This window comes from Stomoxys calcitrans, chromosome 1 (assembly GCF_963082655.1).
Source record: "Stomoxys calcitrans chromosome 1, idStoCalc2.1, whole genome shotgun sequence".
NCBI lineage: Eukaryota > Metazoa > Arthropoda > Insecta > Diptera > Muscidae > Stomoxys > Stomoxys calcitrans.
Window position 1 is genome coordinate 211,919,721 of NC_081552.1, and position 22,395 is coordinate 211,942,115.

Consider the following 22,395-nt stretch of genomic DNA (forward strand, 5'->3'; position numbering starts at 1 on the left):
TGGCCCACTGTGGCCAACTATAAAATATAATAGGGATTATAATAGGGATTACGCTCTTTCCAAATCTATTCAAGTTGGAGTCCTAAGTATTTAAGATACCAAGGCATTGGCCATTTTTGGTAAAATTTGGTAATTTTTCCATATGATGCCCCATTATTCAGAATAAATGTCCCACTGTGACCAACTGGGAAATAGTGCGTTAAAACCGTTTACAGGAAATATAATAAGGACTACGCTCCTTCCGAATCTATTCAATTTGGAGCCCTAAGTATTAAAGAAACCAAGATATTGGCAATTTTTGCCAAAATTTGGTCATTTTTCCATATGATGTCCCATTTTTCAGAACAAATGTCCCACTGTGACCAACTGGGAAATAGTGCGTTAAAACCGTTTACAGGAAATGTAATATGGACCACGCTCCTTCCAAATCTATTCAAGTTGGAGTCCTAAGTATGTAAGATACCAAGACATTGGCCATTTTTAGTAAAATTTGGTAATTCTCCCATATGATGTCCCATTTTTTAGAGTAAATGGCCCACTGTGGCCAACTGGGAAATAGTGGGCTAAACCCGTTTATGCAAAATAGAAAAGGGACAATGCTTCTTCCGAATCTATTCAATTTGGCGCCCTAAGTATTACAGAATCCAAGATATTGGCCATTTTTGACAAAATTTGGTAATTTCTCCATATGATGCCCCATTTTTCGAAGTAAATGGCCCACTGTTGCCAACTGGGAAATAGTGCGTTAAAACCGTTTCCAGGAAATATAATAGGCACTATGCTTCTTTCGAATCTATTCAATTTGGCGCCCTAAGTATTACAGAATCCAAGATATTGGCCATTTTTGCCAAAATTTGGTAATTTCTCCATATGATGCCCCATTTTTCGAAGTAAATGGCCCACTGTTGCCAACTGGGAAATAGTGCGTTAAAACCGTTTACAGGAAATATTATAGGCACTATGCTTCTTTCGAATCTATTCAATTTGGCGCCCTAAGTATTACAGAATCCAAGATATTGGCCATTTGTGCCAAAATTTGGTAATTTCTCCATATGATGCCCCATTTTTCGAAGTAAATGCTCCACTGTTGCCAACTGGGAAATAGTGCGTCAAAACCGTTTACAGGAAATATAACAGGCACTATGCTCCTTTCGAATCTATTCAATTTGGAGCCCTAAGTATTAAAGAAACCAAGATATTGGCCATTTTTTTTTTGCCAAAATTTGGTAATTTTTCCATATGATGCCACATTTTCCAGAGTAAATGGCCCACTGTGGCCAACTGGTAAATAGTGCGTTAAAACCGTTTACAGGAAATATTATAGCGACTATGCTCCTTTCGAATCTATTCAACTTGGAGCTCTGAGTATTAAAGAAACCAAGATATTGGCCATTTTTTGCCAAAATTTGGTAATTTCTCCATATGATGCCCCATTTTTTCAAATGTCCCACTGTGGCCAACTGGGAAATAGTGGGCTAAACCCGTTTATAGGAAATATAATAGGGACTACGCTCCTTCCGAGTCTATTCAATTTGGAGCCCTTAGTATTAAAAAAACCCATATGGGCTAAAACCGTTTACAGGAAATATTATCAATTAACTCCTTGAATCCTATTTGTTCACACAACATTTCGGTAATGTATCGAATTTCATGAATACTTTTTCTCTATAGTTGACACTTAATGGCTTTTCTCGCCTTGCCCAGGGCACATATGCAGCGACTCTAATCGACAGGTATGAGTTCTTCTAGCCAGATTGTACAAAAAGCTGAGGCATATGCTAGTTGGAGAACCATCGGCTCCTGCTGCCTTGTTATTCTGAAGCTGAGCAGACGTATAAGGCTAGCTGCAATCAAGAAAATATTCTCATTGTAGATATTCCCGGGACTAGATATCGTCGTGCTTGTGGTTGCCAACAAATTCGCTAAGTTTCAATACACTTTACCACATTAATTTTGGCTGAGATCATTCTCCAATATTTATGGTATCACAAATTGCCACTCTAACCTAGCCTATGTTTACGTTCTCGATGTATTGTATACTTGCAAGCAATTCATTTAGGGCACATAAATTATGTTGGTAAGTTCATTGGTCAGAAACTCATCTCCACAGGTGAATAATGGATAACATTACAGTATTTATCAGCGGAAGGATAAACAAATTAAACAATTGTACACTTAAATAACAATAACATTTTTGCATTTAAAGATAAAACCTTAACTCACCTTAATCAAGAGAATATCTTTTTTCAAATTATCAACCTCTTAAACATGTAATTGCTTGTTAACATTTGTAACTGTCTTAAATTTAAATTTTGTTTTTAACGATTTCTCGCTGGTCTGGTCTTGAGTCTTGAGTTTTTCCAATTAAGTTTCTTTGGTTGAACATTCTGAAAAAGCTACTGATGTCAGCATATCCGTTATGTGTTTGAATTAAAAAAAAAAAATAAATGAAGAAATAAAACAGAATTTAAAGATGAGCCCAACATTAAGTCGGACACCCACTACGAATAAAAACAATGACAATTTGGCCATGAGAGAGCGCGGTGGTAGTGGTTAAATTGTTATGTTCAAAGTAATTTGTTAACTTGGTGTGGTCTAATTGTTGGTGTCGGTTGCCGGTGTTAGCACATATGTTGGCATGTTTCATGTTTGCATATCATCACCTCACATGCAAATCATTTGAATATGTTGTAGTTGATTAAAACAATTTGAAACTTGTTGTTGTGTACTTTGCAAGGAGTGTGGGTGTGTGCTAAAATGCCAAGGATATCGGAAAAGAGGTAAGGACGAAATTTTCGTCTGTTTGCGTCTCCTTTCTGTTTGCTCTGCTGTGGCTTTTTTTATACCCTCCACCATAGGATGGGGAGAAATCGTTAAAAACAAAATTTAAATTTAAGACAGTTACAAATTTTAACAAGCAATTACATGTTTAAGAGGTTGATAATTTGAAAAAAGATATTCTTTTGATTAAGGTGAGTTAAGGTTTTATCTTTAAATGCAAAAATATTATTGTTATTTAAGTGTGCAATTGTTTAATTTGTTTATCCTTCCGCTGATAAATACTGTAATATTATCCATTATTCACCTGTGGAGATGAGTTTCTTCTACATATCTGACCAATGAAGTTAGGAACATAATTCATGTGCCCTAAATGAATTGCTTGCAAGTATACAATACATCGAGAACGTAAACATAGGCTAGGTTAGAGTGGCAGTTTGTGATACCATAGATATTGGAGAATGATCTCAGCCAAAATTAATGTGGTAAAGTGTATTAAAACTTAGCGAATTTGTTGGCAACCACAAGCAAGACGATATCTAGTCCCGGGAATATCTACAATGAGAATATCTTCTTGATTTCAGTTAGCCTTATACGTCTGCTCAGCTTTAGAATAACAAGGCAGCAGGAGCCGATGGTTCTCCAACTAGCATATGCCTTAGCTTTTTGTACAATCTGGCTAGAAGAACTCATACCTGTCGATTAGAGTCGCTGCATATGTGCCCTGGGCAAGGCGAGAAAAGCCATTAAGTGTCAACTATAGAGAACAAGTATCCATGAAATGCGATACATTACCGAAATGTTGTGTGAACGAATAGTATTCAAGGAGTTTATTGATATTATTCCCTGTAAACGGTTTTATCCCATATGGGATTTTTTAATACTAAGGGCTCCAAATTGAATAGACTCGGAAGGAGCGTAGTCCCTATTATATTTCCTATAAACGGGTTTAGCCCACTATTTCCCAGTTGGCCACAGTGGGACATTTGAAAAATGGGGCATCATATGGAGAAATTACCAAATTTTGGCAAAAAATGGCCAATATCTTGGTTTCTTTAATACTCAGAGCTCCAAGTTGAATAGATTCGGAAGGAGCATAGTCGCTATTATATTTCATGTAAACGGTTTTAACGCACTATTTCCCAGTTGGCCACAGTGGGACATTTATTCTGAATAATGGGGCATCATATGGAAAAATTACCAAATTTTGGCAAAAAAAAAAAAGGCCAATATCTTGGTTTCTTTAATACTTAGGGCTCCAAATTGAATAGATTCGAAAGGAGCATAGTGCCTATTATTTTTCCTGTAAACGGTTTTAACGCACTATTTCCCAGTTGGCCACAGTGGGCCATTTACTCTGGAAAATGGGGCATCATATTGGAAAAATTACCAAATTTTGGCAAAAATGGCCAATGTCTTGGTTTCTTTAATACTCAGAGCTCCAAGTTGAATAGATTCGGAAGGAGCATAGTCGCTATTATATATCCTGTAAACGGTTTTAGCCCACTATTTCCCAGTTGGCCACAGTGGGACATTTGCTTTGAAAAATGGGGCATCATATGGAAAAATTACCAAATTTTGGCAAAAAAAAAAAATGGCCAATATCTTGGTTTCTTTAATACTTAGGGCTCCAAATTGAATAGATTCGAAAGGAGCATAGTGCCTATTATTTTTCCTGTAAACGGTTTTAACGCACTATTTCCCAGTTGGCCACAGTGGGCCATTTACTCTGGAAAATGGGGCATCATATTGGAAAAATTACCAAATTTTGGCAAAAATGGCCAATGTCTTGGTTTCTTTAATACTCAGAGCTCCAAGTTGAATAGATTCGGAAGGAGCATAGTCGCTATTATATATCCTGTAAACGGTTTTAGCCCACTATTTCCCAGTTGGCCACAGTGGGACATTTGCTTTGAAAAATGGGGCATCATATGGAAAAATTACCAAATTTTGGCAAAAAAAAAAATGGCCAATATCTTGGTTTCTTTAATACTTAGGGCTCCAAATTGAATAAATTCGAAAGGAGCATAGTGCCTATTATTTTTCCTGTAAACGGTTTAAACGCACTATTTCCCAGTTGGCCCCAGTGGGCCATTTACTCTGGAAAATGTGGCATCATATTGGAAAAATTACCAAATTTTGGCAAAAATGGCCAATGTCTTGGTTTCTTTAATACTCAGAGCTCTAAGTTGAATAGATTCGGAAGGAGCATAGTCGCTATTATATTTCCTGTAAACGGTTTTAGCCCACTATTTCCCAGTTGGCCACAGTGGGACATTTGCTTTGAAAAATGGGACATCATATGGAAAAATTACCAAATTTTGGGAAAAAATGGCCAATGTCTTGGTTTCTTTAATACCTAGGACTCCAAATTGAATAGATTCGGAAACAGCGTGAACCGTATTATATTTCCTGTAAACGGTTTCAGCCCAATATTTCCCAGTTGACCACAGTGTGCCATTATCTCTGCAAAATGGGGCATCATATGAAAAAATTACCAAATTTAGCCAAAAATGGCCAATATGTTGGTTTCTTTAATACTCAGAGCTCCAAGTTGAATAGATTCGGAAGGAGCATAGTCGCTATTATATATCCTGTAAACGGTTTTAGCCCACTATTTCCCAGTTGGCCACAGTGGGACATTTGCTTTGAAAAATGGGGCATCATATGGAAAAATTACCAAATTTTGGCAAAAAAAAAAAATGGCCAATATCTTGGTTTCTTTAATACTTAGGGCTCCAAATTGAATAGATTCGAAAGGAGCATAGTGCCTATTATTTTTCCTGTAAACGGTTTTAACGCACTATTTCCCAGTTGGCCACAGTGGGCCATTTACTCTGGAAAATGGGGCATCATATTGGAAAAATTACCAAATTTTGGCAAAAATGGCCAATGTCTTGGTTTCTTTAATACTCAGAGCTCTAAGTTGAATAGATTCGGAAGGAGCATAGTCGCTATTATATTTCCTGTAAACGGTTTTAGCCCACTATTTCCCAGTTGGCCACAGTGGGACATTTGCTTTGAAAAATGGGACATCATATGGAAAAATTACCAAATTTTGGGAAAAAATGGCCAATGTCTTGGTTTCTTTAATACCTAGGACTCCAAATTGAATAGATTCGGAAACAGCGTGAACCGTATTATATTTCCTGTAAACGGTTTCAGCCCAATATTTCCCAGTTGACCACAGTGTGCCATTATCTCTGCAAAATGGGGCATCATATGAAAAAATTACCAAATTTAGCCAAAAATGGCCAATATGTTGGTTTCTTTAATACTTAGGGCTGAATATACTAATTTATATATATACTAATTTCGTCATTATGTTTGTAACACCTCGAAGTATGCGTCGTCATGACATCTTAAGTCGATCTTGCCATGTCCGTCTGTCTGTCGAAAGCGCGCAAACTTTCGAATTTGTCTGAAATTTTGCGTGAGATGTTTTGTTATGTCTTCCAACAACTGTGCTTAGTGTGGGGCATATCGGTACATAACCTGATACAGCTGCCATATAAACCAATCTGGGATCTTGACTTCTCGAGCCTCTAGAAGGCGCAATTTTTATCAAACTTGACAAAAATTTTGTACAACGACTTCTCCCGTGATCTTCAACATACGTGTCCAATATGGTCTGAATCGATCTCTAGCTTGATACAGCTCCCATATATACAGATCTCCCAATTTTTCTTCTTGAACCCCTAAAGGGCGCAATTCTTATTCGAATTGGCTGAAATTTTACACAATGACCACTACTATGATCTCCAACATTCAATTCAAATATGGTGCGAATTGTGAAAACACAGGAACAGAAGAAGGAAGATGCCTTCTAGTTCCAGCCGTCGAACCATCCACATCGCTTTTAAAAGCCCAACAACTTGCGAATGTTCACATCTGCTAAATCAGACAGGTTCTCAAAGAAGTGAGAACCTAAAGTGGAACTCCTCCTCACTGCCAGTGCGAAACACACACACAAAAGGTGTTCTATAGTCTCTTCTTCTTCGATGTCCTCACAGCTTCTGCAAAAGTCGTTGCTGGCAACCTTTAGTCTGTCAGCATATTTTCCGATTAGACAGTGACCAGTCACGACGGACACAATGACTGAGACATCTGTTGTAACCAGTGACAGCAAAGCGGTAGACCCCTCCAAGTCTAGATTAGACCACATAGTTTTGAAATGCTCGCAGTCCACTCGTTGTGACCATCTATCGTTCGTTGTCCTTCGGGCCTGGTCCTGAAAGCCTAGCTTACATGTTGCTAGAGGCATACCCACAGATTCCAGTTTCCCAGCAATGTGTAAGGTAGTTCCTAGTCTCGCAAACTCGTCCGCTTTACAATTCCCTGAGATATCTCTGTGGCTCGGCACCCAGAACAGGTGAATTTTGAACTGTTCAGCCATCTCGCTGAGAGATCTGCGACAGTCAAGGGCAATTTTTGTGTTCAGAAATACATTCTCCAGGGATTTAATGGCTGCCTGGCAGTCTGAGAAGATATTTATGCCCATCGTCGTTATGTCATTATATCTTAGCCATTCCATCACTTCCTTTATTGCAAGGATCTCCGCTTGATGCACACTGCAGTGGCCAGTTCTAGATCAGAGTACACCCCAAAGTCCACCTGGTCGTTTAGTTTGTAACCATCCGTATAGAAGTCTGTAACTTCTATTACCAGGGATATCGTAGTTCCAATCGGTGGTATCAGCAATAGTGGTACAGAACTTTTTATCAAAAAGCGGCTCAGGTAGGGTGTAATCCACGTTGCCTGGGACATCGAATATTGTATCATAGATAACACAGTGTTCGTAACCGCCACATAACCAAAGAGAAAACTCCCTTGCATCAGATGGTGTTGTCCTCAGTGCGGCTGTGATGCACAAACAAGCCATCCTTAGGATCCAGTAAAGTATTGAGCAGTAGGTGGACTTTTGAAGCGCTGTCCACCAGACCACAACACCATATGGCATTATAGGTGTGACAACTGCAGTATATACCAAATGCATGACATGACGTGGTCTAAACCCCCAACTGTTGACAATGTTTCTCTTGCAGGTGTATAGAGCAAGAGTTGCCTTTCTTGCCCTTTTTAAAGTGTTGGAGTTCCATTTCCTGTCTAGCAAAACACCCAGGTATTTTTCGCTTCCTGTAAAGGGAACATTCTCTCCTCCCAAGGAGACAGGTGCCACTGTAGGCAACCTCCTGAAAAGAAATACCCGTGTCTTGCTAGGATTTTACACCTAGACACCATATAGCATTATAGGTCTGTCTACCCAATGCATGACATGACGCGGTCTAAACCCCCAACTTTTGCCAATGGTTCTCTTGCAGGTGTATAGGGCAAGAATTGCCTTTCTTGCCCTTTTCAAAATGTTGGATTTGAAGTTCAATTTCCTGTCCAGCAAAACACCCATTCTCTCCTCCCAAGGAGACCGGTGCCACTGTAGGCAGCCTCCTGAAAAGAACTACTTCTGTCTTGCACGGATTTTACACCTAGACCACTTTCGATAGCCCACTTCGCACGTAGAACTTCCTGAAGTACATCTCTTAGAGTGTTGGGAAACTTTCCCCAAACTGCAATTGCCACGCCATCAGCATATGCGACCACTTTTACACCTTTTTTCTTCCAGGGACAATAATAGATTGTTAATGGCTATATTCCACAGTAGAGGAGACAGTACACCTCCTCGAGGTGTTCCATGATCCACAGATCCCAAGCCTGCCGTAATGCATCTTTTAGTAAGTTAATTATTAATAAACTTTCTTACGATAGAGTTGATGCCTGAAAACTCCAACTCCTTGATGATTGACTTCGGTTTTACATTATTGAAAGCATCTTCAATGCCTAGAAATGGTACCATTGTATATTCCTTGACAGCGAGAGAACTCTCCATGTAGCCGACTAGATCGTGAAGGGCTGTTTCACTGGTTTTGCCTTTACTATATGCATGCTGCTGCCGTGACAGGCGATCTCTCTCTCCCTCTCGAAAGACCTCAGAATCCCATTGATCACCAAAAGCCACAATAGAGGTGTTAAAACTCCTCCTTGTGGAGTTACTCTGGACCAAAATCTTCCTTATCGAGCACTATGCTAGTGATGCGTTGGTAATCCGACGTTTCAGAATCGTACCAACCCAATTTACCTAAAAAGGGGCGACCTTCATGTCCAGCAGAAGTCAAATCGGGAGATCATTTTATATGGGAGCTATATCAGGTTATAGACCCATTTGAACCATACCAAGCACAGTTGTTGGAAGTCATAACGGAACAGCACATGACAAATTTCAGCCAAATCGGACAAAAATTGCGGCTTGTAGTGGTTCAAGAATTCAAATCGGGAGATGGGTTTATAATCAGGTTAAAGACCGATTTGAACCGTACTTGGCACAATTGTTGGAAGTCTTAAGAGAACACTAAATGCAAAATTTCAGCGAAATTGGACGAAAATTGCTGCTTCCAAGAGCTCAAGTCAAGTCAAATCGATAGATCGGTTTATATGGGAGCTATATCAGGTTATAGATCGATCGATGTGAATCGTACTTGGCATAGTTGTTGGAAGTTATAGGAGAACACTTTCTGCAAAATTTTAGTCACATCGGACGAAAATTGTGGCTTCCAAGGGGCTCAAGAAATCAAATCGGGAGATCGGTTTATATGAAAGCTATATCTAAATCTGAACCGATATGGCCCACTTGCAATCCCCAACGACCTACATCGATATTAAGTATCTGTGCAAAATTTCAAGAGGCTAGCTTTACAAGTCGACCGCTATCGTGATTTCGACAGACGGTAGGACGGACGGACATGGCTAGATCGAATCAGAATGTCGAGACAATCCGGATTATATTGGGTTGCTCAAAAAGTAATTGCGGATTTTTCATACAGTCGGCGTTAACAAATTTTTTCACAGCTTGTGACTCTGTAATTGCATTATTTCTTCTGTCAGTTATCAGCTGCTGCTTTTAGCTTGCTTTAGAAAAAAGTGTAAAAAAAATATAGTTGAGTAAAGTTCATTCTAAGTTTTATTAAAAATGCATTTACTTTCTTTTAAAAAATCCGCAATTACTTTTTGGGCAACCCAATATATACTTTATGGGGTCTCAGATCAATATATCGAGGTGTTACAAACGGAATGACTAGGTTAGTATACCCCCATCCTATGGTGGTGGGTTAAAAAAATATTACTCACAGACAGTGTTGTCAAATTCAAAAATCGTGAAAATAATTCTGGAACTTTTGAATGGATAGAGACATGTACACAAAACATTTCATAGTCGTTGTTGAGATGTTTCTTTCAATAAGTATGCAAAATTTGGAAACCCATTGCGGAGGCTGATCCATGGCGCTTGAAAGTTGGTCCCTCGAGCATGTCAAATTTTGAATTGCTTGCCAAACACTCATTTATGGGCCGATCGGCTTGTTTCTATAGCTCGTAAGGCACCGTAGCGCAGAGGTTAGCATGTTCGCCTATGACGCTGAACACCCGGGTTCATATCCTGGTCACCTCGAGCATGTCAAATTTTGAATTGTTTGCCAAACACTCATTTATGGGCCGATCGGCTTGTTTCTATAGCTCGCAAGTCACCGTAGTGCAGAGGTTAGCATGTTCGCCTATGACGCTGAACACCCGGGTTCATATCCTGGTCACCTCGAGCATGTCAAATTTTGAATTGCTTGCCAAACACTCATTTATGGGCCGATCGGTTTGTTTCTATAGCTCGCAAGGCACCGTAGCGCAGAGGTTAGCATGTTCGCCTATGACGCTGAACACCCGGGTTCATATCCTGGTCACCTCGAGCATGTCAAATTTTGAATTGCTTGCCAAACACTCGTTTATTTGCCGATCGGCTTGTTTCTATAGCTCGCAAGGCACCGTAGCGCAGAGGTTAGCATTTTCGCCTATGACGCTGAACACCCGGGTTCATATCCTGGTCACCTCGAGCATGTCAAATTTTGAATTGCTTGCTAAACACTCATTTACGGGCCGATCGGCTTGTTTCTATAGCTCGCAGGTCACCGTAGCGCAGAGGTTAATATGTTTGCCTATGACGCTGAACACCCGGGTTTATATCCTGGTCACCTCGAGCATGTCAAATTTTGAATTGCTTGCCAAACACTCATTTATGGGCCGATCGGTTTGTTTCTATAGCTCGCAAAGCACCGTAGCGCAGAGGTTAGCATGTTTGCCTATGACGCTGAACACCCGGGTTCATATCCTGGTCACCTCGAGCATGTCAAATTTTGAATTGCTTGCCAAATACTCATTTATGGGCCGGTCGGCTTGTTCCTATAGCTCGCAAGGCACCGTAGCGCAGAGGTTAGCATGTTCGCCTATGACGCTGAACACCCGGGTTCATATCCTGGTCACCTCGAGCATGTCAAATTTTGAATTGCTTGCCAAACACTCATTTATGGGCCGGTCGGCTTGTTCCTATAGCTCGCAAGGCACCGTAGCGCAGAGGTTAGTATGTTCGCCTATGACGCTGAACACCCGGGTTCATATCCTGGTCACCTCGAGCATGTCAAATTTTGAATTGCTTGCCAAACACTCGTTTATTTGCCGATCGGCTTGTTTCTATAGCTCGCAAGGCACCGTAGCGCAGAGGTTAGCATTTGCCGCAAAAAAATCATGCCGAAATGTCTAGCATATCTTCAACGGTTTATGAGTTATTGGACTTACAATTTTTTTTTTTTTCAATTGTAGTCAAGGTATCGTCGGTATCTCTGAAATTGTGGGACTATTTGTAACCCGATTGAAATTATTTTCATACTTATTGGAAAACACCTCAGCGTTGACCATGTCAAGTTTCGTGTACATATCTCCATCCATTCAAAAGCTCCAGAATTATTTTCAAAATTTTTCAATTTGGCAAAACTGCGCAACATCGGGAAAAAAAAGCAGAAGGCCTATTTTTCATACAGTTTCGATAATGTGGTCTGGCCAATTATCAATTTAGTTTGGACTTTGTTTGCCATCACAAACCAAGGACAATATCTGCTCTCCCTTTTTCAAAATTAGAAATCAATTGAAAAGAGGTATTAATTTTCACTCAAAACGCAAAGCAATTGGATCTGCCATCAATTGACAAAATAATTGGATCTTCATAGAAATGATGAATGCTATCATTGGGGCTTAAAACTTACCCCCTACCCTCAGTGTAATTGCGCAAAAATGACAAAAACAAACAAAAAACTAGCAAACCAAATTAAGTTCACACTTGACAATTTCAGTCAAATCATTGCATTAATTTGATGCATTTTATTTGTGTGTCAAAAAACTATTTTCACACATGTGTGGCAGCAGTGGCAAAAATATTCACACTTGTGTGAATTATTCCATAGAAATGATTTCATTTAAATCGCAGTACTTGAAGTTACTTTCGTACACATAGGAGTCGTCGTCGTCGTCGTCGTGATGGTAGTCGTGGTGCGTGTGTTACATCAAATCTGTGGCATAAAAATTACCCAACTCTCATATATGCGACTGCAAAAGAGATGACATTCATTGCCATTATGTTGGCCGTTGAGATCCATGACGAATGAAACTTTTTGCAAATTCATTGCTAAATAAAATTCAATGTTAAATATCAAATCAAAATACGATATGATCAAATCGATGATCATCATCGATGTGATGACATCTTTCCCCCTTTTTTATTGCTTAGTGTCATTGATTGATATTGGCAAAAAATGAGCGTTGGGCACTGAAAATAGTTAAAACCACACTCGTCTAACTTAAAATGGATCAAAAATTAAAAAAAAAAAAAACGTGTGCTAAGTTCGGCTGGGCCGAATCTTATATACCCTCCACTTTGGATCGTGGAGTTCTTTTCACTGTATCTCTTTTTAGGCAAACAAAAAATGAAAGGAGTTATAATCCGATTCGCACCATAAGTAAATTGAATGTTAAAGACCATAGTAGAAGTCGTTGGGTAATATTTCAGTCCCTTTGGATAAGAATTGCACCTTGTAGGGGCTCAAGAAGCATATTCGGGAGATCGGTTTATATGAGAGTTGTCAAGCTTTAGATCGATTAAGACCATATTGGGTACGTTCAACATGAAGGTCATGGGAGAAGCAGTTGCACAAAATTTCAGCCAAATTGGATAAGAGTTGCGCCCTCTAGAGGCTTTAGAAGTCAAGATCCCAGATCGGTTTATATGGCAGCTATATCAGGTTATGCATCGATTTAAACCATACTTAGCAGAGTTGTTGGAAGTCATAACAAAACACTTCATGCTAAATTTCAGCCAAATCGGATGATAATTGCGCCCTCTAGTGGCTCAAGAAGTCAAGACCGAAGATCGGTATATATGGCTGCTATATCCGATTACTAACCGATTTGAACCATATTTGTCGCAGTTGTTGGAAGTTATAACAAAATACTTCATGCTAAATTTCAGCCAAATCTGATGATAATTGCGCCCTCTAGTGGCTCAAGAAGTCAAGAGCGAAAATCGCTTTATATGGCAGCTATATAAGGTTGTGAACCAATTTGAACCATTCTTAGCAGAGTTGTTGGAAGTCATAACGAAATACTTCATGCTAAATTTCAGCCAAATTTTATGATAATTGCGCCCTCTAGTGGCTCAAGAAATCTAGACCCAAGATCGGTTTATATGGCAGTTGTAACAGGTTATAAACCGATTTGAACCATACAAGGCACAGTTGTTGAAAGAGATACCAAAACACTTCATGCTAAATTTCAGCCAAATCGGATGAGAATTGCGCCCTCTAGTTGCTCAAGAAGTCAGGACCGAAAATCGCTTTATATGGCAGCTATATGAGGTTACGAACCGATTTGAACCATACTTAGCGCCGTTGTTGGAAGTCATAACAAAACACTTCATGGTAAATTTCAGCCAAATCGGATGAGAATTGCGCCCTCTAGCGGGTCAAGAAGTCAAGACCGAAGATCGCTTTATATGGCAGCTATATCAGGTTCTGAACCGATTTGAACCATACTAGGCACAGTTGTGGGAAGAGATACCAAAACATTTCATGCTAAATTTCAGCCAAATCGGATGATAATTGCGCCCTCTAGTGGCTTAAGAATCTAGACCCAAGATCGGTTTATATGGCAGCGCTATATCAAAACATGGACCGATTTGGGCCATTTAAAATTCCAAGCGATGTACACTTATAAGAAGTATTTGTGAAAAATTTCAAGCGACTAACTTTACTCCTTCGAAAGTTAGTGTGCTTTAAACAGATGGTCGGACGAGCGTACAGACGGGCGGGCATGGCTAAATCGACTTAAAATGTCGCGACGATCAAGAATATATAAACTTTATGGGGTCTTAGACGCATATTGCGAGGTGTTACAAACGGAATGACGAAATTAGTCTCCTTTCTTGTGTACGGCAGATTGTATGCTGAGATTCCAATCATCGCGGCATGCATTCTTCTAGCAAGATTGCGCAGATAAGCTGATGCATACGCCTTATCAACAAGTCGCCTTTGGTTTTAAATAGTTCAGCGGGTAATCCGTCGGCTCCTGTTGCCTTGTTGTTCTTTAGTCGGCTCACTGCTACTTGGACCTCATTCTGACTAGGAGGTAAACATTCTATACCATCATTTGGGATTAGTTCTGCGGTATCCTCTTCGCCGTCAACGTCGGACACTAGCAGTTGGATAAAATGTTCTTTCCATATCTCCTCAGCATGCTATCTGTGTCAGTTACCAGATTTGCTTTTTTGTCTCTGCAGAAGGATGTGCCTGCACCAAAGCCATCGGTTTGATGTTTAATTCTTTGGTAGAATTTGCGTACTTCATTCTGACTCCTGTACATTTCAATTCGCTCACACTGACGTCTTTCATCTCCTTTTATTTCTGCGGAATAGACGTTTCTCCTCTCTCCTTTTCTATCGATACCTCTCCTTCATCTGGCGCATTGCTACTGGGTTGCTCTATATGCCGCATTCTTGGCTTTAGTAGCATCTCGACACTCTTGGTCGTACCATGGGTTTCTTGAAGGAGGCTTCCGGTACTTAAGTAAGGATTTCGCGGCATTTCCCATGGAGTGAGCAGTGGTTTGCGCCATTATATCATCGGAACAATGAGTGCTGTCATCAAGCAATTGGGTCAGTCGAGTGGAGTATGCCGTTGCCATCTGTCGTGTTTGCAGCTTTGCAATGTCCAGCTTCCGTGTAGTGTCAGATCGTACTTTTCTCGCCAAGTTCAAACGGGTGCGAACTTCCACGGATCGATCGTACATCTAACACGCTGGATGAATGCCTTCCATCTATCACAAAGTGCTCAATTTGGTTCCTCGTGTGCTGTTCTTGAGGGGGATGAGACCTCGATCTACACCGATGGCTCCAAGATGGAGTCAGGACCCGGATTGGGGCTCTAATCTGATGCACTCAATATCAGTATGTCTCTGAGATTGCCGGGCGGAGTGTACAGTCTTTTAGGCAGAGGGCTGTGCCATTGCAGTGGCCGCAAGAGAAATTCTGGTAAGGGATTTACCACCCTCGAAAGTCAGAATTTATGTGGACAGTATGGCGGCGCTCAAGGCCTTTGGGTCGAGGATGGTGAGGTCGAGATGCGTGGCGACACGATGTGTCGATGACATGGGTTCTTGGGCATGAGGGGAATGAGAGGGTGGACGAGAGCGCCAGCAGGGGTTCGTCTGCGCCGGGCGGACCAGTCACTGGTCTTGCCTACATTCCACTTGTCGAGCTACTGAACACAGTAGAGGGGATGGCCATGGCGGCGTCGGTGGCGAGGTGGAACTCAGTTGATGGTTGCAGGACTGCAAAAGGCGCTATGGCCGGTCTGCCAGTCACTGGCAATCCCTACGTTCCATTTGTCGAGCTACTGAACACAGTAGTGGGGATGGCCAGGGCTGCGTAGGTGGCGAGGTGGGACTCGATGGATGGTTGCCGGACTGCAAAGGCGCTATAGCCGGTCGATGAGTACCTTGACAGGGGTCATTACTGGACACTGTGCCATAGGCCGCATGGTGGCGCGCATGGGAATATCGCACAATGATTTCTGTAGGAGTTACCTCGATTAGGATGAAGGGAAGACTATTGACTTGCTGTGTTCATGTCCGGGTCTGCAGGGATGTAGGCGAGGGCACCAGGAGGGCTTCGTCTGCGCCAGGGCGGACCAGTCACCGGTCTTGCCTACGTTCCATTTGTTGAGCTACTGAACATAGTAGAGGGGATAACCTCGTCGGTGGCGAGGTGGAACTCGATGATTGGTTGCCACACTGCAAAGGCGCTATGGCCGGTCATTAACCGGAGAAGGACGAGAGAGTACTAGCGTTTGATAAGAGGTTGATGAATACCTTGACAGGGTTCATAACCAGACACTGTGTCATAGGCCGCATGGTGGCGCGCATGGGAATACAGCACAATGAATTCTGCTGGAATTGCCACGATGACGATGAAAAGGAGATTATGGAGCACTTGCTGTGTTCCAGGTCTGCAAGAATGTAGGCGAGGGCGCCAGGAGGGCTTCGTGTGCGCCGGACGGACCAGTCACCGGTATTGCTTGTCTACCTTCAATTTGTCGAGCTACTGAACACAGTAGAGGGGATGTTCACGGCAGCGTCGGTGGCGAGGTGGGACTAGGTGCATGGTTGCCGGATTGCAAAGGCGCTATGACCGGTCAACGACCGGAGGAGGACGAGAGAGTTGCTGGCGATCGATAAGAGGTCAATGAGTGCCTTAACAGGGGTCATAACTTGACATGGGTCATAGCTGAACACTGTGCCATAGGCTGCATGGCGGAGCGCATTTCAATACCGCTCAATCACTTCTGTAGGAGTTGCTCCGATGAGGATGAAGAGGAGACTATTGAGCACTTGCTGTGTTCATAACCGGGTCTGCAAGGGCGAAGGCTCTCCTCTCTAGGGAGCCGTGTCCTCTGTACTCTGGGTGAACTTGCGAACGTACCTCTAGTAGGTCTCTCCTGAGATTTGTTGAAGGAACAGGATGGTTTCGAAGGAGGGAGCCATAAGCTCCGGCGTAGGTACATCCGTGCTTGCGTATGGATGGGCGTTTCTTCATCCTCCGCTAGGGTTCTCCATTCCTCCTGTGTTTCGTGTATAACCTTTAGTCCGAGGACTCACATCTTCTTTCTCTTTCCTTTCTTTCTAGGGTACCACAATGGGCCAGACTGACCTCCGAGTGAACTAACTTTGGTGGGCAATCCACTCAACCTAACCTTAACGTTTATAATAACTCAAAAACAGAAATTTGATACTCTTTTTGGGTGAGATATCTAGCGCCACCTTCAAAACCCGCCAAATGGAAATATAAAACAATAATGGCGATATGGGACTCAAATGAAAGGTATTTGAGATGAGATGAGAAATACACCCAAACCGAATCCATTTACCGACAACAGCAATATAAGGCTGAAATGAGATGTATTTGCGAGTAGAGCCCAAAAATGATATTCACTTTGGGGCGAAATATCTAAAAGCCATACTAGCACCCCAAAACAGTACTTAGTTCCTCACCGTGCCTGTATAGGGATCAGATAAAATATTGGGTTGCCCAAAAAGTAATTGCGGATTTTTTCATATAGTCGGCGTTGACAAATTTTTTCACAGCCTGTGACTCTGTAAATGCATTCTTTCTTATGTCAGTTATCAGCTGTTACTTTTAGCTTGCTTTAGAAAAAAAGTGTAAAAAAAAAGTATATTTGAATGAAGTTCATTCTAAGTTTTACTTTCTTTTAAAAAATCCGCAATTACTTTTTGGGCAACCCATAGAAGAGAATAAGAGAGTGAAAGAAGGCTCAGCGAAGCGTGCCCTGTCCAGCTAGTACAATATAACATTGAGCTTAAACTTGAATCGGACTGCACTCACTGATATGCGAGAAGTTTGCCCCTGTTCCATAGTAGAGGGTTCAAGGGCAATATTTTCTAATTTGCAAACTTGAAGTAAATTGCAGAGATTTGGTTTATGGACAGGTTTGAAAAACTTTTGAAAAACTTTCCTTTAAACAATGTTACATGCACAGAATCAATTAAATGTTTTTCTTTTCTCTTTTTTTCAGCAACAAACAAGAAAATGGTAAGTCGTATAAATTTAAATATTGTAATATCTCGAAAATTTTTGAAATTGTAGGCATTCTAGGGTTGCCCAAAAAGTAATTGCGGATTTTTTAAAAGAAAGTAAATGCATTTTTAATAAAACTTAGAACTTAATCAAATATACTTTTTTTACCCTTTTTTTCTAAAGCAAGCTAAATGTAAAGCTGATAACTGACAGAAGAAAGAATGCAATTACAGAGTCACAAGCTGTGAAAAAATTTGTCAACGCCGACTATATGAAAAATCCGCATTTACTTTTTGGGCAACCCAATATATTTATAAAGGAATTAAAATTTCTTTAAAATGAATTTTTAATTTTGTGTTATCACATCAGTTTTTATGTGACAATTTGTGATTTGCGGCTTCCAGGGGCTCAAGAAGTGAAATCGGGAGATCGACCGTACTTCACACAGTTGTTGGAAATCATAGCAAAACACTGCATGCCAAATTTCTGCTAATTCGGTCAAAAATTATGGCTTCCAGGGGCTCAAGACGTCAAATTGGGAGATCGGTTTATATGGGAGCTATATCTAAATCGGAACCGATATGGGTCATTTGCAATCCCCAATGACCCACACCAATATTAAGTAACTGGGCAAAATTTCAAGCGGCTAGCTTTACAAGTCGACCACTATCGTGATTTCGACAGACGGACGGACGGACATAACTAGCTCGACTCAGAAAGTCGAGTCGATCAAGAATATATAGGTAAGGTTAGGTTAAAAAGAGGGTGCAGATATTAATCCGCCCCATGCCACTATGGACATACACCTTAGCCAGTAATCGGCTTTTTGTGCGCTCTAAAAAGAAAATTTTAAGTTAGGAATTCTGTGCTACTTACAAAATCCTTAATTGTTTTCAATACCACTCACCTAAGTTGGTTCATGTCTGGTATTGTGTCTCCACCTAAGTGCTGGTATCTGTTATACGCGAAAGCCGGGCAATGACAAAGAAAATGCTCCAATGTCTCATCATCTTCCCCGCTTCCCCTACACATGCCATCACTTGCCGCACCGATTTTACATAAGTGAGCTCCTATATGTGTCCTGTTATGATACCAAAAGCTATACTGACCTCCTTCTTACTTTCTTTCAGTAATAGCCTCGTCTTTTCACGATCTGAATCCCCCCATAGGATTTTCGCCGTTCTACCAATGTTTCACGCGCATTCGTCGCCCACTCCCTTAACACGAACTGCGTCGACGCGAAAGGCTTCGGGTTAACCAAGTTTATTGACACAGTCCTCTGGCCTTCACCGCCATATCTTCTGCCCTTTCATTTCCCCTTATTCCGTTATGGCCCGGCATCCAAACGAGGCGGATTGTGCCATCCTCAGAGTAGGCGTTAATCTCCTTCTTGTTATTGCCCTAATTTGCAATTTTACTAACGGTAAAAATGTTTACACTTGACGTCCTCGCGTTAGCACCACACCACCTCACGCATTCCGCGATCGCCCGAATCTCCTCCTGCAGGACCGTATTATGGTCAGGCAGTCTAAAACAGATCTTAGTCCCTGGGTTCTCAATGTAGACCCCCAGGCCCACTCTATCCTCTAGCTTTGATCCATCCCTGTAACATGATCTTCTAGGTGGCAGTCCTAGGGTTCCGTCAATCCAAGACTGTGCCGATGGCAGCAGTGCCTCGCACTCTACTTCAAGGTTCATCTCAGGTATCCGGTCGGAAACCTCTTCTCTGCCTTCCAGGTTTCCTATCGTTGCCTCGATTATACCGCGATGGTATGAGCTGCTCCCATCCTCAATCCGTTCTCACATCGTCTTAAGTCATAGCCGCAGTGGCTGCCTCACACTTAATATTTATGCCAATGGGTCGGATGTCTATTGGGTTGCCCAAAAAGTAATTGCGGATTTTTTAAAAGAAAGTAAATGCATTTTTAATAAAACTTAGAATGAACTTTAATCAAATTTTTTTACACTTTTTTTCTAAAGCAAGCTAAAAGTAACAGCTGATAACTGACAGAAGAAAGAATGTAATTAAAGAGTCACAAGCTGTGAAAAAATTTGTCAACGCCGACTATATGAAGAATCCGCAATTACTTTTTGGGCAACCCAATAGTATATCCTCATCGTTCCGCCTATGCCAGGACAACATGTTCTCTGAACCTGTTGTATGGCCCTTATTTTGCACTTTTTCTCCATAGCAGTCCACCAAACTACTGAGGCGTAAGTAAGTATTGGTCTAATCACGCTCCTTTAGAGCCCGTGGACTATACTCGGTTTCAGGCCCCATTTCGAGCCTACGGCCCGTCTACTTAGTGCCCAACAATGTGACACTTCCAATTCAGTTTCCTGTCCAAGATCACACCTAAATATCTGACACTGTCAGATATCGAAATCGTCCTATTGAGGAAACGTGTTGCGTTAAATTGGATCCTTACCCCTTAGAAGTATTATAATATCGTCTGCGTAGCAGACGGGTTCAAATCTCTCCTTAGTCAGCATGTGTAATAGGTCATTTATGTCACCCATAGGAGTGGCGATAACCCATAGGAGTGGCCGGTTTGGGGGCATTTATTATCCGATTTGGATTAAATTAAAAAAGTGAGTTTTTTTAAGCCTCCCGACATCCGAATTAAATATGGTTCAGATATATTGTAGCTGCCATATGGAGCGATCTGCCGATTGAGGGTCTTGAGCCCATAAAAGCAGCATTTACAACCCGATTTCGCTGAAACTTGTAACATTGAATTGTTTAAGTCCTTAGTCATCACACCTTAAATTGGTCCAGATCGGACAATATTTAGATATAGCTGTCATATAGACCGATCTGCCGATTGAGGGTCTTAAGCCCATAAAAGCCGCAATTATTATTCGATTTCGCTAAAATCTAAATCAGTGAGTTTTTTTAAGCCTCTCAACATTCGATTCAAATATGGTACATATCGGACTATATTTAGATATAGCTGCCATATAGACCGATCTGCCGATTGTGGTCTTAAGACCATAAAAGCCGCAATTATTATTCGACTTCGCCGAAATTTGAAATAGTGATCCGATACCCTGCTCAAATATGATTCAGATCGGTATATATTCATATATAGCTGCCTTATAGAGCGATCCGCCGATTAAGGGTCTTATATTCCAATTTCGCCAAAAACTTGAAACAGAGAGTTATTTTAAGACTTCCGTCATCACAGCTAAATATGGTACATATCGGATTATATCGAGATTTGATACAGTGACGATATCCGACTCAAATATGATTCAGATCGGTCTTTATTCAGATATAACTGTCATATAGACCGATCTGCCGATTAAGGGTCTTAAGCCCATAAAAGCTGAATTTTTACCCGATTTCGCAGGAATTTTATCTTCCAATTTAGGGTCTTAATTCCAAAAAAACGTATGTGTTGGCCGATTTCGCTGAAACTGTGACTTGCATAAGTGTTATTGGGACCTGAATCAAATATGATCCAGATCAGAGGATCATAAAAAGAGAATGGTTCATTTATACATGGTGATGGGTATCCAACTTAACACGTTTTAACCTGTCCGGTAGAATGCTTTCAAAAGAATGATAGACGGACTGACAGCTTGTTGACAAGTAAAAGGGTGCTAAGTTCGGCCGGGCCGAATCTTGGGAGCCCACCACCATGGATTCTGCTAAAATGTGGGAGCTATATCTAGTTATAGACCGAATTGGACCGTATTTGGTGCAGTTGTTGAAAGTCATAAAAAAATTGAGGCTTCCAGGGGCTGAAGAAGTCAAATCGGGAAATCGGTTTATATGGGAGCTATGTCAGGATATAGACCGATTTGGACCGTACTTGGCACAGTTGTGGAGAGTCATAACAGAACACCATGTACAAAATTTGAACCAAATCGTGTGAAAATTGAGGCTTCCAAGGGCTCAGGAAGTCAAATCGAGAGAACGGTTTATATGGAAACTAAATCAGGATATAGGCCGATTTGAACCGTACTTGGCACAGTTGTTGAGAGTCATAACAGAACACCATGTACAAAGTTTCATCCAAATCGTATGAAAATTGAGTCTTCCAGGGGCTCAGGAAGTCAAATCGGGAGATCGGTTTATATGGGAGCTATAGACCGATTTAGACCGTACTTGGCTCCATTTTTGGGAATTACAAAAAAATACTATGCGCAAAATTTCAGCCAATCGGACGAATATTGCGGCTTCCAGGGGCTCAGGAAGTTAAATCGGAAGATCGGTTCATATGGGAGCTATATCAGGTTATAGACCGATTTGAACCGTACTTGGCACAGTTATTGGAAGTCATAACAGATTAGTATGTGCACAATTTCATCCAAATCGGACAAAAATTGTGGCTTCCATGAGCTCAAGGAGTCAAATCGGGAGATCGGTTTATATGGGAGCTATAGACCGATTTAGACCGTACTCGGCGCCCTTTTTGGGAATCACAAAAAAATATTATGCGCAAAATTTCAGGCAAATCGGACGAAAATTGCGGCTTCCAGGGGCTCAGGAAGTTAAATCGGGAGATCGGTTCATATGGGAGCTATATCGAAATCTGAACCGATGTGGCCCATTTGCAATCCCCAATGACCTACATCAACATTAGGTTTCTGTGCAAAAT

The 22,395-nt window shown here is 41.2% G+C and overlaps 1 long non-coding RNA gene across 1 annotated transcript in view; it reads left to right on the plus strand.

Moving 5' to 3' along the window:
- LOC131998582 (uncharacterized) overlaps positions 1-17,803 on the plus strand; it is a 211,953-nt gene extending 194,150 nt beyond the window's left edge. Inside the window, exon 4 of the long non-coding RNA XR_009396368.1 lies at positions 17,787-17,803. This is a non-coding gene — a long non-coding RNA (uncharacterized LOC131998582). The remainder of the gene's footprint in view (positions 1-17,786) is intronic.
- Positions 17,804-22,395: the final 4,592 nt, after the last annotated feature.